The sequence below is a fragment of the Falco cherrug genome, chromosome 8 (genome assembly GCF_023634085.1).
Source record: "Falco cherrug isolate bFalChe1 chromosome 8, bFalChe1.pri, whole genome shotgun sequence".
Lineage (NCBI taxonomy): Eukaryota > Metazoa > Chordata > Aves > Falconiformes > Falconidae > Falco > Falco cherrug.
This window is the reverse complement of record NC_073704.1, coordinates 36,844,687-36,857,819: the sequence shown is the minus strand read 5'-3', so window position 1 is coordinate 36,857,819 and position 13,133 is coordinate 36,844,687.

The following is a 13,133-nucleotide window of genomic DNA, read 5'->3' as shown; positions in this document are numbered from 1 at the left end:
TTTGTCTTCTGATATCTGCATAAGGTGCTTTAGTACTGCTGCTAACCTGCAGCTGGGCAAACAGACACAGAGGAGTTGAGTGACAGTCATGCAGGGAAAAGGAAGAGTCAGGGGCTCGGCAAATGCTTGCCAAGTCCTTGGCACAGGGACAAACCCAACAGCACTCCACCCTGAGAGCTCTGGCTGAAGGATGTGCCACGGAACTCTCTGCCCCTCCTAATCAGAGGGAGAATTATGTGTGTTTGTGGTCAAGGTGGTCTATCCTAAGATGTGTACTTCTTAGTCATTGTCATGAGGGCTAATTTATCTTTGGTAATTAGTTTCTGTGCCTTGAGGCAGTCAAGTGCAAATAAGCATTTAACATTGATCTATTGCAGCACTTCCCTGGGTAAATAGATGGCTCTGGTGTTGGCTGATGCATCAGTGTCTTTTATGATCAGAGGAATCACTCAAGCATCAGCTCAGCCACAAGCCAAAAAACATGTCTAAGCTTTTAAAACCAAACCCAAGGAACAAATCTTCTCTGACCTGCTTCTTCTCTGGAAGACAACAGCCTTTCCCTCCTCCTGCCCCAAGGCACAAGCCCGAAGTGTTCCTAGAGGGAGGATCATATCAAAGAGAAACACAGACACTTGAAGATGAGGGCCAGCAGCAATGTCCTTTGCTTTTTTGAACCTCATCATTGCTTAGGTTCAGGTTTTACAGCTACTACACTACTTGCATGGCCAGCTCAGGGCCATAGTCTGCCCTAATTAGCCCGTTGCCAGCTTTCAAGCAATTACGTGTGGTTATATGTGTTTTCTTTTTAGATGCAAGAATGTAATGTCACAAGTCTAGGGGAAAGGGTCTGTAACAAATCTGTCAAGTCAGGAGTACGGTGATGGGGCTGCAGCCTGAAAAATCTGATGCAGGAGCCCAGACAGCCTGGCCTCAGTGGTGGGGCTGGCTTTGGTACAAAGGCTGGAAGAAACTAAATGAAGAGGTTAAAATAGGGTGTAATGCACACACAGCTCCTCAGACATGGCACAGGTAATGCTGGGTGAGCTCTTCTTTGGGAAGATTATTTACTGATTTGCTTAGACTGAAAAAGTGCCATGGTTCTGATCTTTCCTGTCTTTAGATAAGATTGGATAAAGTGACATGTGGGGTGTAATTAGTTCAACAGGAGAGCCATCTGGAAGTGATGAAGTGGGTGAGGAAATGGCTAAAAGGGAGGCACTAGATGGTGTTCTGAAAATGCAACTGTCAGACCAAAGAAAATTTACTGTGGAATGTCTATGGACTAATCACAGATAGTAATTTCATTAAAAATCTTTGCAGAAATGACAGAAATGTGAAATTTTTTTGATGAAAAGCTGGAGGCTATCACCAGTACCAACAGGAATAGGGATGCTGGGGGCGGGGGGGCGGGGATGACACACCAACCCAAACAGCTGACTTTGAAGACTTTGGTAACAGAATCCACCTGCCATTCATTGCAGCAGTGGTGATGGCCCCCAAGAGGAGCACCCACTCTAACTTGAGCATGTCATGGGACCACCAGAGAAAGAAAGGAGCCTATATGCTGGTTTGGACCCAGCATATAAAACAGATGCAGATGTACAATGTCTGGCAAAAATGAGCAAAGGAAACAGATTTTCATTAGAAGGAAACTTTACTAAGACATTCATTGGAAAGAATGGATGTAATAGTTTCTAAACTATATGGAACAGAAGCAGAAATAATAATCAAAAAAGCATTATATACTAAGTAGGGTGTACTATAAAATACCCATTAATCTAGAAATTATAGACACTAAAATCTTACAGCTAGTATAGTTTTTCACTTAATTAAATGTGGTGTTATTGTGATTTTGTAGGGAAGCGTTTTATTCTGTGATACCTAATTATTTCTTTGAAAAGGTTGCATGTTTATCTTTATAGCTGTGAAATTAAAAACCAGCCATAAAGTCTCACTTTGATTGAAAGACTCTTCCAGAATATGGAAAGAAAAATTAATTCGGTGCCCATCACCTGGATATACTAGCCTGGATACACTGGCTCTTCCACAACCATATTTAACAAAGTGCAATTTAAAAACTGTTCCTTCTTGCCACAGGGGCTGAGATGTATAAGCCACTTGCAGTGCCCAAAAATGGTCCCAGTTCTTCATCTGAGGTGTGAAACTGGGCTGCACAAATTCAAAGTGGCTAATTTAATCACAGCCCCCCCCCCCCCCCCAAATGTGTAGCAGTTGGAAAATAATTTCTTCCCAGCTATTAGCTTCATTGTCTCCATTAAATATCTTTCATTTTGCTGGTTGGACTGGAGATGGAGCAAACTTACAGTTCCTGTCCATGATCACACTACTGAATCGTTCTACAGCAGAGGACAAGTTGCAGTGGCCAACATTTAAAATTGTGCCCTAATCTTCAGGCACATTTTCTTTTTTCAAGGCTGCAAAAATATTCACTGGTATCTGTGACTATCAGCTCACTGGTATGAGTTCCTAAAATAGAAGTAGGAACTAGGTAGCTAATTTCAGGTGCCCTCATTTGGAGGTAACCTCATGCTTTTGACTACCTAAAACCAGTTCTAATTGTAGTTTGATAGGAGCTCCTGTTTTTTGTAAAAAAAGACATCATAAATATATGATTAAAAAATAATCTTACCAATTTTTCTGACTTTTTTCTTCCCCCTGCATTTGTTTTAGTCTGACACCCTCTGCTTTGTTTGAACTTTCACACTTCCCCCGCCCCAATTCTCTGGCACTTTCTCGAGATCTCCAAAGCACAGGGAAAAGCAGCAAAAAACCATCACAGTTGGACTTCCAAGCCTATGTGCTATAAAGAGAGTCACAATTAGACAAAACCAATTGAGGGTCTGGTGAACTGATGAATAAAACATGCTTTGATAAAAGAATCTGCCTAAGTGCAAAGTATCATTATAAAGTACCTTGGGTGGAAAAAAAGCTTCTTTCCCCAGTTGAAATTTCTCAGAGCCAGAAGAGCATTGTCAGACTACTATTACTGAAATAACCATCAAGGTGTTCAACAAAGTAGTTATCCACCTCAAAAATACAGGTTATCAAATAAAACTCTATTTCCAAGTATTTTAAACATGGGATTTTCTCAGCTGCAAATTCAAAGGGAAGTGGCTGCCTAGGAGCCTTATTATCATTTGAGGAGTTATTAAAGAATAGAAATCATCAAGAGAGCACGACAGCAGATCAGGTTGAAAAGTACAAACCACTTTTCTTCCTGACAAGTCAAATATCAAAATAAATTCACTTCAGGCACATTCACATCAGTTTTCATCAGCTTTCTCACAAGACTTTTATTGGCACAAATGATCACAGGAAGCAAACTTCACGCTGAAAGTGCTCTACCCACCTCCGAAGGGTAAGTTCATTAGGAAGGATTAATTGGGTGAAGGCATTATCTCCTTTGAGAGGTCTTTTTCATGTCAGCACTTAATAATGTTCGCTCCATTCAAGCTAACTCGGGAGTGCAACTTTCCACTGTCGTTCTGAATAGGCAAAACACCACTCTCTTGTGTCAACTATTTTTATTTCCATTGTAATGAAACAATCGCCCTTCACTCAATGATCAAAGGAAGACAGATGCCACAGTAGAGGACAGAAAATGAGGTACCGGAGGTTCAAAGGACACATTCTATCTGCCGATGCGACCTGCTTTTGCTTAGTGAACTTATCTACGAGCATCTTGGCTCAGCTGCACAGGGTAGGCTACAGCCCTGTGTGATGCTTTGTGCCAGAGCACTGCAGCAGCTGAGACCAACTTCTGCCTTTAACAAAGAGCTTTAGTCGCTTTTTGGGCGTTGTGAAGGCCCTCTGCACATCCATCACTGAATAACAGCCTGCAGGAGAGATGCACGGAAGCACATTTTTTTATAAGCATCTAAAAGCATTGCCTCCTCTTGAAGTCATCTGACACCATCTCTACTTAGAACTGAGAAGATTTAGAGCATTTGCATTTGTTGTGAAAGGAAAAAGAAAATAAAGTTTCTAACTCCTTAGAAAAGGAAGGGTCTGATGCCATTTCTCTGCTTGTCGTACAACTGGTCCTATGAAATTCAGAATTTGCTGAGGATTGGGTCTTACCACTTTTAATATGAATGACATTGGGAAGTGATTGGTTTGTATTTGTCTAAGCATTCAAGCAGGATGGTTCTCCTGTAGCATGATGGCAGCATGAGCTAAGGTTTTCTAGGTGTTGTAATTTCCTTCTTTTTTGAATAAGATTTAACTGATGTGAGAAATATTTTAGGAAGAAAATATAATAGTTTTAAAGAACTCAGGATTTTCTATTGCTATTTAGCAGGATGTATGTTGTACATCTTATACAATTATAACAAGAGAAGCTTGCCACCTTTAAAGTTTTCTTGCTGTTCCTATTCTAAATCTCAGTTTTCTGTGTTTAAGAACTTCCCCCAGATTCTCATTCCTCAAGGCAAAATTTTTCAAGCTCGGTTTCATCCTGACAGTACATGTCCCTGGAATGCAGGAAAACAAAGAGCATAATGAGAATGGCTTTACACTTAATCTTTTACCAGCAAAAATACCCTGCACAAATACTTCCAGAACTTTCAATTACCTGGCAAAAATAACGAGAAGTGATGGTTGTCACTGAGGGAATGGGTTTTTCCTTGTTCTGTGAGAGGATGATGTTGAGTGATGGAGTTATAGAAACCTTTGCAGATAAAGCAAAGCCAAATTTGTGTTTTTCATCCCAGTTGAGGAAGACAGTCCCTTTGCAAGGTGTCACCAGAAGAGTACCCTTTGCTTGAAGAGCTGAAAGAAGCCTGAGGTCTGGCAAGTGGCTCTGCTGCTCTGCCTGGTGGGGAAGGATGGTGCAGGAGCCCTTGGGAGAAGTAATGGTAAGCTGGCACATGGGACATTTGGGGAAAAGTTGTGTTCTTTGCACCAAAAGGAGGATGTGTGTCTTGCTCCTGCAGGGTTTGCTTTTGTAGATCTTTCTATGCAGCATTTAAATATGATTTGTTTATCCTTGGGTACCTGTTAGCTAAAGGGCAGGTTTCCACCTTTAGGGGCTGCAAGAGGCCGAGGAGCCATGTGCTTACAGGGGTGACACTTGCAGCGCATAGAGGTGGCGGCTGAGGGCAGATTAAAGGTGCTTTGAGGTGGCACCAGGGCTGTGATGCTGAAGTCCTGGGCTGCTGTTATGGGCAGGTATTTCAGAAGGACCCCCGGGGGAATTGATGCGGAAAGCCTCCTTTGCCTGCGTACCCTGGCAGGATGCTCTCGGGAAGCCTTTCACTTCACTGAGCCATACCCACTAGTGAAACGGGGCTGAAACAAATGTTGCTGGGAAATAGGAAGTGACTCTGAAAACACACAGATGGAAAAACTTACAGGATCAAGCAAGACCTCCCCTGCCTCTCGGAGGGGTTTCCCTCCACCTTTGCACCTCGGCAGGGTCATCTGTACACAATGAGAGTGATGGGGACTTGCACAGGTAGGGGGGTTCTTGGCGGTTTCATTTTCCTGAAATGTCTCACCGAGGACATTTCAGCTGGAAAAAAAAAAAAAAAGGCATTTCTTTCCAATATGAGCAAGAGAAAAACCTTCAGTCTGTTCTGCATTCAGTCCCAGTCCACACACACTGCAAGCGCTCGGAATGTAATTAATAATGTCAGACCTTTTTACACTTTTAGAGAAGTTATTTATTATTACTATTGTATTGGCATGACACCTATCACCTCAGTAATAAAGCCTCTCACTTACAGTAATGGATACAGCCTCATGACCTGCCTGCAAGGGAAGGAAGATTTTAAAGGTGGGAAAGTGGGGCCTGGGAAGATGAAGTGATTCTGGCCAGACCGGGGAAGCCCACGGCAGTGCCCTGTGCAGAAGGCAGCTCTCCTGGGAACAGGGACGGCCCTTAATTACAAAAATGATCTTCCACTTGCATGCTTGGGTTTAAATGTGTCTGTTAAATAGACAAATGAGATGTTTTTAACAGCAGGTACTCCCTGATGCGATTTCTAGCCTGATTTTGGAAGCAGAAGAAGGACCATGTTGCAGTTGGGGTGTACATGGCAGATCGAGGAGTGGAGAAGCACGACAGGAGTCACAACCAGCCTGGACAAACCTGGCATACGGGCTTTCGAAGGAGGCTGGGATCCCCTAGGACAGAGGCAGCATCCTGCCCACACCCAGCCCACCAAAACGCAGCATCCTGCACCACAGGGCTGGTGCTCTGCCTTCAGATCACTGCCGCCTGGCAAGAAAATGATGATACCTGCTGGGAAAGATGCTGTGAGCAGCCACTGACACCCAGAGACAATCCAACGGTTCTGCTTTGCCAGCTGTTAACTGGCAGCTGGGAACATGCTCAGCATTACCAGGATGAGCTCGTGTTTCTCCCCAGAGAACTGAAATGTGTGATGGAAAAACTTTTCCTCCATTTCTTCCCCTTGTTGGGGAGCATCTCCTGGCTGGCCCCAGGTGCCCACCTCACCGCCAGACTGTCAGCACTGGGGTAGGTAAGGGTTGTTTCTCCTCTTTGCTGGTTTCCTTCTTCACCCTGCTCTTCCTCCCTCGTGACACTATGGGGGTGGTGACTCCATGGTGAAGCAGGTGCCACCCAGCCCATAGCAGCCCTGAAACAAAGACCAGAGCTGAGCTCTCCTGTTTGTGGAGGTTGGGTGGTCCTCACGTTAGAGGAGATTTTTTTAGTAAGAGATGTCTTTCACAGAGATAAAAAGTGACTGTGGAGAGGCACTTAAAATGGGTTTGTTGCCCATCTTTGCAAAACATGTGGAAAGAGATTAGGTAAATTAATGAGGAAAGGCAAGGAGGAGGTATGATCACCTGGGTGCAGCCTTCAGTGCAGGAGGTCCCTGACTGACAGGTTGCAAAGGCAGGGGAGGATGGGGGAAGAAAAAGAAAGATGTCATAGAAGAATGATTATTTTCTATATTCCCTACTTGCCATCCCTCCCTAGGCAGGGCAGAATTCTGGTCCAGGTGGAGTTTTTATCTGAGCCTGAGTGAAATTTTATATATTTTTATATTTTCCAGGGACTGTTTGGGTGCATAAATAAACAAGACTCCAGTACCAGTATAAATGCTAATTATGTTCAGAAGCAATTTGTTGCTGAATGATGAAATTGGAAGATTTATTTAAATTCCCACCAGAATAAGAATTATTTTGGGGTCTGTATTTGCTGGGGTGGGGGTCCCCTACATGTACGGGGACCCGAAACACAGCTCGCCAACACAGAAGAGAAAGCAAGAAGTTTACTCTCCCGTTAATACCTTTACCTGGCTTTGTACATATGGTTTATAGATAAAAAATAATAATATGGGTTATATTAATGTCCTTAGTTTAAAATTTCTGAAGCATCTGAAATATTAATAAACATTAAGCAGCGGCTCAGGAATAATTTATGCAAAGGGCAATGAAGGTAGGCTCTGGCAGCGCATGTTGTTTTAAGGCATTTGTAATCGGGTGACACACTCCTAGTAAAACACCCACATGAGCGTGTGTCATTTGTTTTGTGTCACCTTAGGCTCTGAAGCAAAAAAACTGCATTAATTTTTGGCAGGAATTGCAAGTGAGTGGCGGTGGAGGTTGGCTGTGACCCTGGGTCACCTGCGCACAGGAGGAAAGTTTTCCTTTGGCTGCCTTGAGGTAAGGCCATGGAGAGGGGGGTGCAGCCAGAAGAACTGAATAAGCTCAGGAAGGACGTCTAGGCTGAAATTTGTATTTTTGTCGTGGTTATTTTTAAGCATGGATAAAAAAAAGTCCCAGCATGAGGGGGTATGTTCGGGTGAATAATTTTTAGACTGAAGGTTATTCACAGTTGAGTTGTTTGATTCTCCAGCATTAATTAGTTCTGCTTTGCGGTGGATCGTATGAGTCACAGGGATTTCTCTGCAACCCAAAGTGGATAAGCAATATGTAATATTATATTATATCATATAATATGTATATAATATTATATGAATAATCTGTAGATGATAGTAAATAATGGAGAAGGTCTGTGAGTTAAATGTATTAAATCTGGAAAACTTCTATCTGAATTTCCTCCAATATCATCCCCTATTCCCAAATAACAAACGAGATGATCTGCACCAGCACAACAGACCAAAGTCAACATTTATCTGTGTGAAAACATCTGCAAATCAAGATCTTGTGGAGTGTTTGTTCAGCACTAGAAGTATTTTAGCCCTTCTTCCAGGAATAATAGAACCAAAATGTTTACCTTCTGGACGATCATTTAGGTACCTTATAAACTAAAACCACTCTGGGTCTGGAAAGCATTACAGAGTGTCCATAAAAGCAAAGGGCTCAGTCTTGTCATCGTGAAGTCAATGGCAAAGTGCCCGTAGAGTTAAATCCTAAAGAAAACAGCCACTGGAGCAATGAGCTGTAATCTTCCTTAATCCATAATATCAGCTGTTGACAGATACATACAGAGTGATTAATAGGATGCTAAAAAATGTTAACAAAGCAGTAGGGACTTAGAGACTGCTCTGAAAATTTCTTTATCGCATTTCTAAATTCACCAGAGGTACCGTCATTACAATGCACAACAAAACATGTTTTTCTGTGAACTTACTGGCAGGTCTAACCAAAGTGTCATCAGACTATCAGGAAGTGACGAGTGGGAATGAAATTCTTGTTCTGCTTTTCCCTTTTCCTTCTCAGAGATGAGAAGAAAAGCCCCGCTGAGATCTGACCATCTCACGTGTTCTGCAAACCCTCTTCAGATCCGAGATCTTTCCAGCTGTAGCTTGTGTGCCAAACATTTACCTTGGAAGGATTTTTTTATTATTTTTTATTTTTAACAAGAAATTAATAGGGGAATGGGGGACAAACAACAGGTTACCTGCATTTTGTAGCAGCTGCTGGTTTAGCTAAAACCAGTGGCCTTAAATAACATGGTGCAGGAAGGCTGGTCCACAAACTCCTCCAGGTGTGCAGGCTGCAGCCCCAGCTCCCATACCAGGCTATTCACATGAACCTATTTGTGTTGGAGGGAGAAGCTGCCAGTTTATTCCTTTTTGTGTTTTAGGACTGATTGTGAGGAACATTTGCATTGATAAGGGTGTTCTTAGAGGCAAAGGGACTTAATACCGGTGGCAGAAGGAGATCTTGGTTTGCTTTGTGATTTTTAAGGGGGGGTGCATCTGGATGTCGGCACTTCCCAGTGGAACTGGGCTGGTTGACAAATGGAGCAGAAGCGAGGGACACCGGTGTTACCAGGGGTGTCTGTCCAGAGCCTGAGCACTCACCCCCAGCCAGGAGTTGGGGTGAAGCCCCTGGGTGAGAAGGAGCCAGGAGTCTCCTCGAGGTGGCTGTCTCTCCCCAGCCAGCCTGCTTGGACAGGACAAGTGCACCCATGCTGCTGCCAGCATGTTTGGTAGTGCCATCACCCCACTGTGTCCGTACCAAAACAAGGGGATTCCATCCCAGGCTTTTGCTGTCTGGTGTCCTGGCAGCTTGGTATGCAGCAGGGTGACCGTGCACTGGTCCATAGGTGTCTTGAGAGACCTAACCAGGACTCTCGCCATCGAGCAAGATTTAAGTTTCCATTGATATTTAAGTACTGGAGTTCAGTGACTCCAAAGAGCAATGGTTAAAAACAAAGATATATTAGAGTTCGTTTCGGTATCTGTTCTCAGTCTGGAGGATATGACCTTCAAAAAACATTGTACTTTAAAAAGGAGGGCGATAAACACCTGCTTAGAGTTATGGCCTGAGCCCGAGGGTTATTATTCCTATGAAGGCCTTTGTAAGCTCCAGGAAGGTTAGTACGATCCTGCCACCAGTACTTGGAGGTGCAAAGGGCAGCTTCAGGGAGATTTATCTGGCCTTTTCTGCCTTCTCTGCCAGACATGGAGCATGTGGAGATGGTTCATGTTTTGGGTCATCAGGATGACGTCCCATCAAAAGACGAAAGAGCATGCTGAGCTTGCCGTTACTCCTGTGCTTCTCATCATAAAGCTCTTTGAAAACAGCCTGTCCCTCAGGAAACCTGGATTCTGTGCCTGATAAGGACTACCCCACAGCATTTCCAAGGAAGCATTTCTGAACCATGTGTGTTTTTGGAGCAGCTGGAAGACCATTTTCTGGGCATAAGCATGCCCTGAGTTTTCCTGGGATTTCCTAAGTACAGCCTTGTGGTGATCTCTCTGCCACGTCTACATCCTGCCTCAGATTTCTTCACCCAAGGGACCGCGAACTAGCATCCCAAATCTGAAGACTGCAGGACAAACCCTGGTGGATCAATGAAATCCATTAACACATATATTGTACAGCTCGTGACTATTGGAGATCTCACCTGACAGCCATGCGTTTATTTGATGTATTTATTTGTGAAGAATGCATGGGGGTACCCAAAGATTTTCTACATCCTCAGTATAAGCCTCAGCAGATATCTGTGGGCATATATTGAAAGGTGGGAAAGAAAAAGTTTAGCAACTGTATATTTATGTTTTACTCACTGATTGAGATTAGTTTTAATCTTTTCCATATATGTTCCAGTATTTTACTGAGCTTGTCTTTTAATGGGATTATTCAGAAAACAAGCTGTTAGATTTTCCAGTTCCTATGCTACCTTCCTATGCTACCTATTACCCTGGTAATGTTCATGGGTAGAGAAGCCTTAACATCCATTACAAAAGCAAATTATTCAGCCCTTAAGACTGAATACAGGGCCAGTAAAAAGCAAATTATCCTTCCTTGATATTATAAAGAGCTGCTTTCTGAAGCTCCTTTTCAGGAGGCTGTAACTCGGCAGTCAGAACATTGCCATGCCATTGAAGTGGGCATCTTATTGACTTGAAATAAGGGTAGAAGCTTTTTTTTAAATTGCTCAGTTTAAAAAAACATAATTAATTGCAGTTTGGGTTTTGTCGGCATTACTTCTACTCCAGAGTGAGTACACAGGGCAGCTTAGTACACAGTTACCCATAAAGGCATCTGCTCTGGGCTGGAACAAGCTGTGGCACTGCCCGAGCAGCACAGCTCCCTCGGGGGGCACGGACCTGCTCCTCTCTAACTGGGAGCTGCCGTGGACCCCTTGTGGAGTGGGGCTCCTCCTGGGCTGAGGGCAGCAACGTTAATTCAGCTCAAAGCTAAACCAGAAGCAAGCTTCTAGTCCTGACATCCCCTTCCTTGTGTTTTCCTCCTGCTGTTTAGCCGCAGCGCTGCAGTTCGCTGTCTGCAGACCTGTGCTTGAGAGGCAGCCAAGCTGCAGCACTTCAGCCATTGGTGGGAAAAAAAATCCCCAGTCCTAGAGCAAATTTTGTGCAGCCCTCGTTGGCACCCGTGCTGTGCCATCATGACTTTTCTATAAGTCGGAGCCTGGCATCAAGAACATGACTGCAGTAGAAAAAAGCACGGTGCCCAACAGCTGGACTCAGGATGCAATGACCCAGCAAAGAAAGCTGAGCTGCAGCAGCACTCCATTCCCCTACCTGATTCCTTGGCTCTGCTCCTTCAGCTCAGCATCCCAAGCATTTTGGGAGGCAGATTGAATCCGCTGGCTGCTGCAGCCCTCTCGCGGTCACACGGGCCCAACCGTGCCCCAGCTGCTGGGGCAGCACAGACCGAAACCCCATCGGGAGGAGAACATCATTTAAAAAGCACAACAAATAGTTATTAAATAGCATATTCACCCAAGAATAAATATTTAAATAAAAGGAACAGACACTTAAGGTAGTATTTTTTCCAGGTGTACAAGCAGAGTCGTCGTTAAATTACTTGCTTGTCAAGAACCAAAAGAAAAATTACAGATAAAGCATTAAGCACTCAAGTTTTTGATGGGGTGCCCCCTGTTTCATCTCCCCAGGCTGTCACTAAGCAGTTTGCTTTGAAGTGCTCCTTTTCTTTTGAGCCTTAGCACATTGATTTACAATGGTGTGGGTACACTTTGTGCTCGCAGGTCTTGCTGAGTATCTGCTTATTGGAAACGTCTATCGTGCTAAGGAAACTTCAAGGAGGGGTGAAAACTTCTTGGGTTGGGGAAGATCTGGGAGAACTTGGACTGTTCCAAGTTTCTGCAAAGACTAACAGGTAGGTGGCTCTTTGGAGCTTGAAAAGCAAACCTGAGTTTTGGTATATTTTGTTTTCCCTTTTAGTCTACTGGAGAGACAGAGACATCACTAACACTTGGAAATAAACCATGGGAATTAATAGTGGGAGCAGTGCTGAGAGCCTGTCTGACAGCCCAGCCCTACACTCCCTGTTCAGAGCTGTGAACGAGTGCAAGCAAAAGAGGTACCTATAGAATAAAACCCAAAATGGATCAAAATTAAAATCTTGTGCACATGTATGGGGTACTCTGGGGGAGGCTGTCCAGTTTTGATTGATGTTTCTAGACTGGCAGCAACAGTACTTACAGATCAGAGCGCCACAGTCCTGCCAGAGAGATGATGTTAAGCTATTTTCCCATTGCTTTCCTCTTTTCTTTCCTTACAGTAGTTTCAGGAGAAAAGGCTGCATCTCAAAAAAATCCCCCCAAAAGCAAAAACCAAACCAAAAAAACCAAACAAAAATGGACACACACACCACCCACCCCCCCCCCAACAGACCAAAACCCCCAAAACAACCCCAAAGGACAAAGCTGAGCCACGCTGACCCTATGGCTGACATTACGTTTCCAAACGGGAGCTCTGCTGCCTCTGGGCAGAGAGATGGGTGTGGGCTGGGGGAAGTTTAGCAGGATCAGCAGGACTCTGGGTGACAATGACAGCTAATATTTTGCAAGCCAATGTGCCAACACATCTGTTTGTGATGCTAGAAAAAGCCTTTTGATAATACCAGTATGCTGGTTTTGGCCGGGATAGAGTTAATTTTCTTCCCAGTGGCTGGCACAGGCTGTGTTTGGGTTTGGGATGGGGATAACACCACGCTGGGTTGTAGCTGTTGCTGAGCGGTGCTCACCCTGAGTCAAGGACTTTCAGTGTCCCACCTCTGCCAGCCAGGAGGGGCACGAGAAGCCGGGAGGGAGCGTGGCCAGGACAGCTGCCCCGACCCAGCCAGAGGGATGTTCCATCCCACAGACCGTCATGGCCAGGGTATGAACTGGGGGGGTTGGCTGGGGGCTGCCAGCTCGGGGACTGGCTGGGCATCGGTCAGCGGGCAGTGAGCAACTGCAC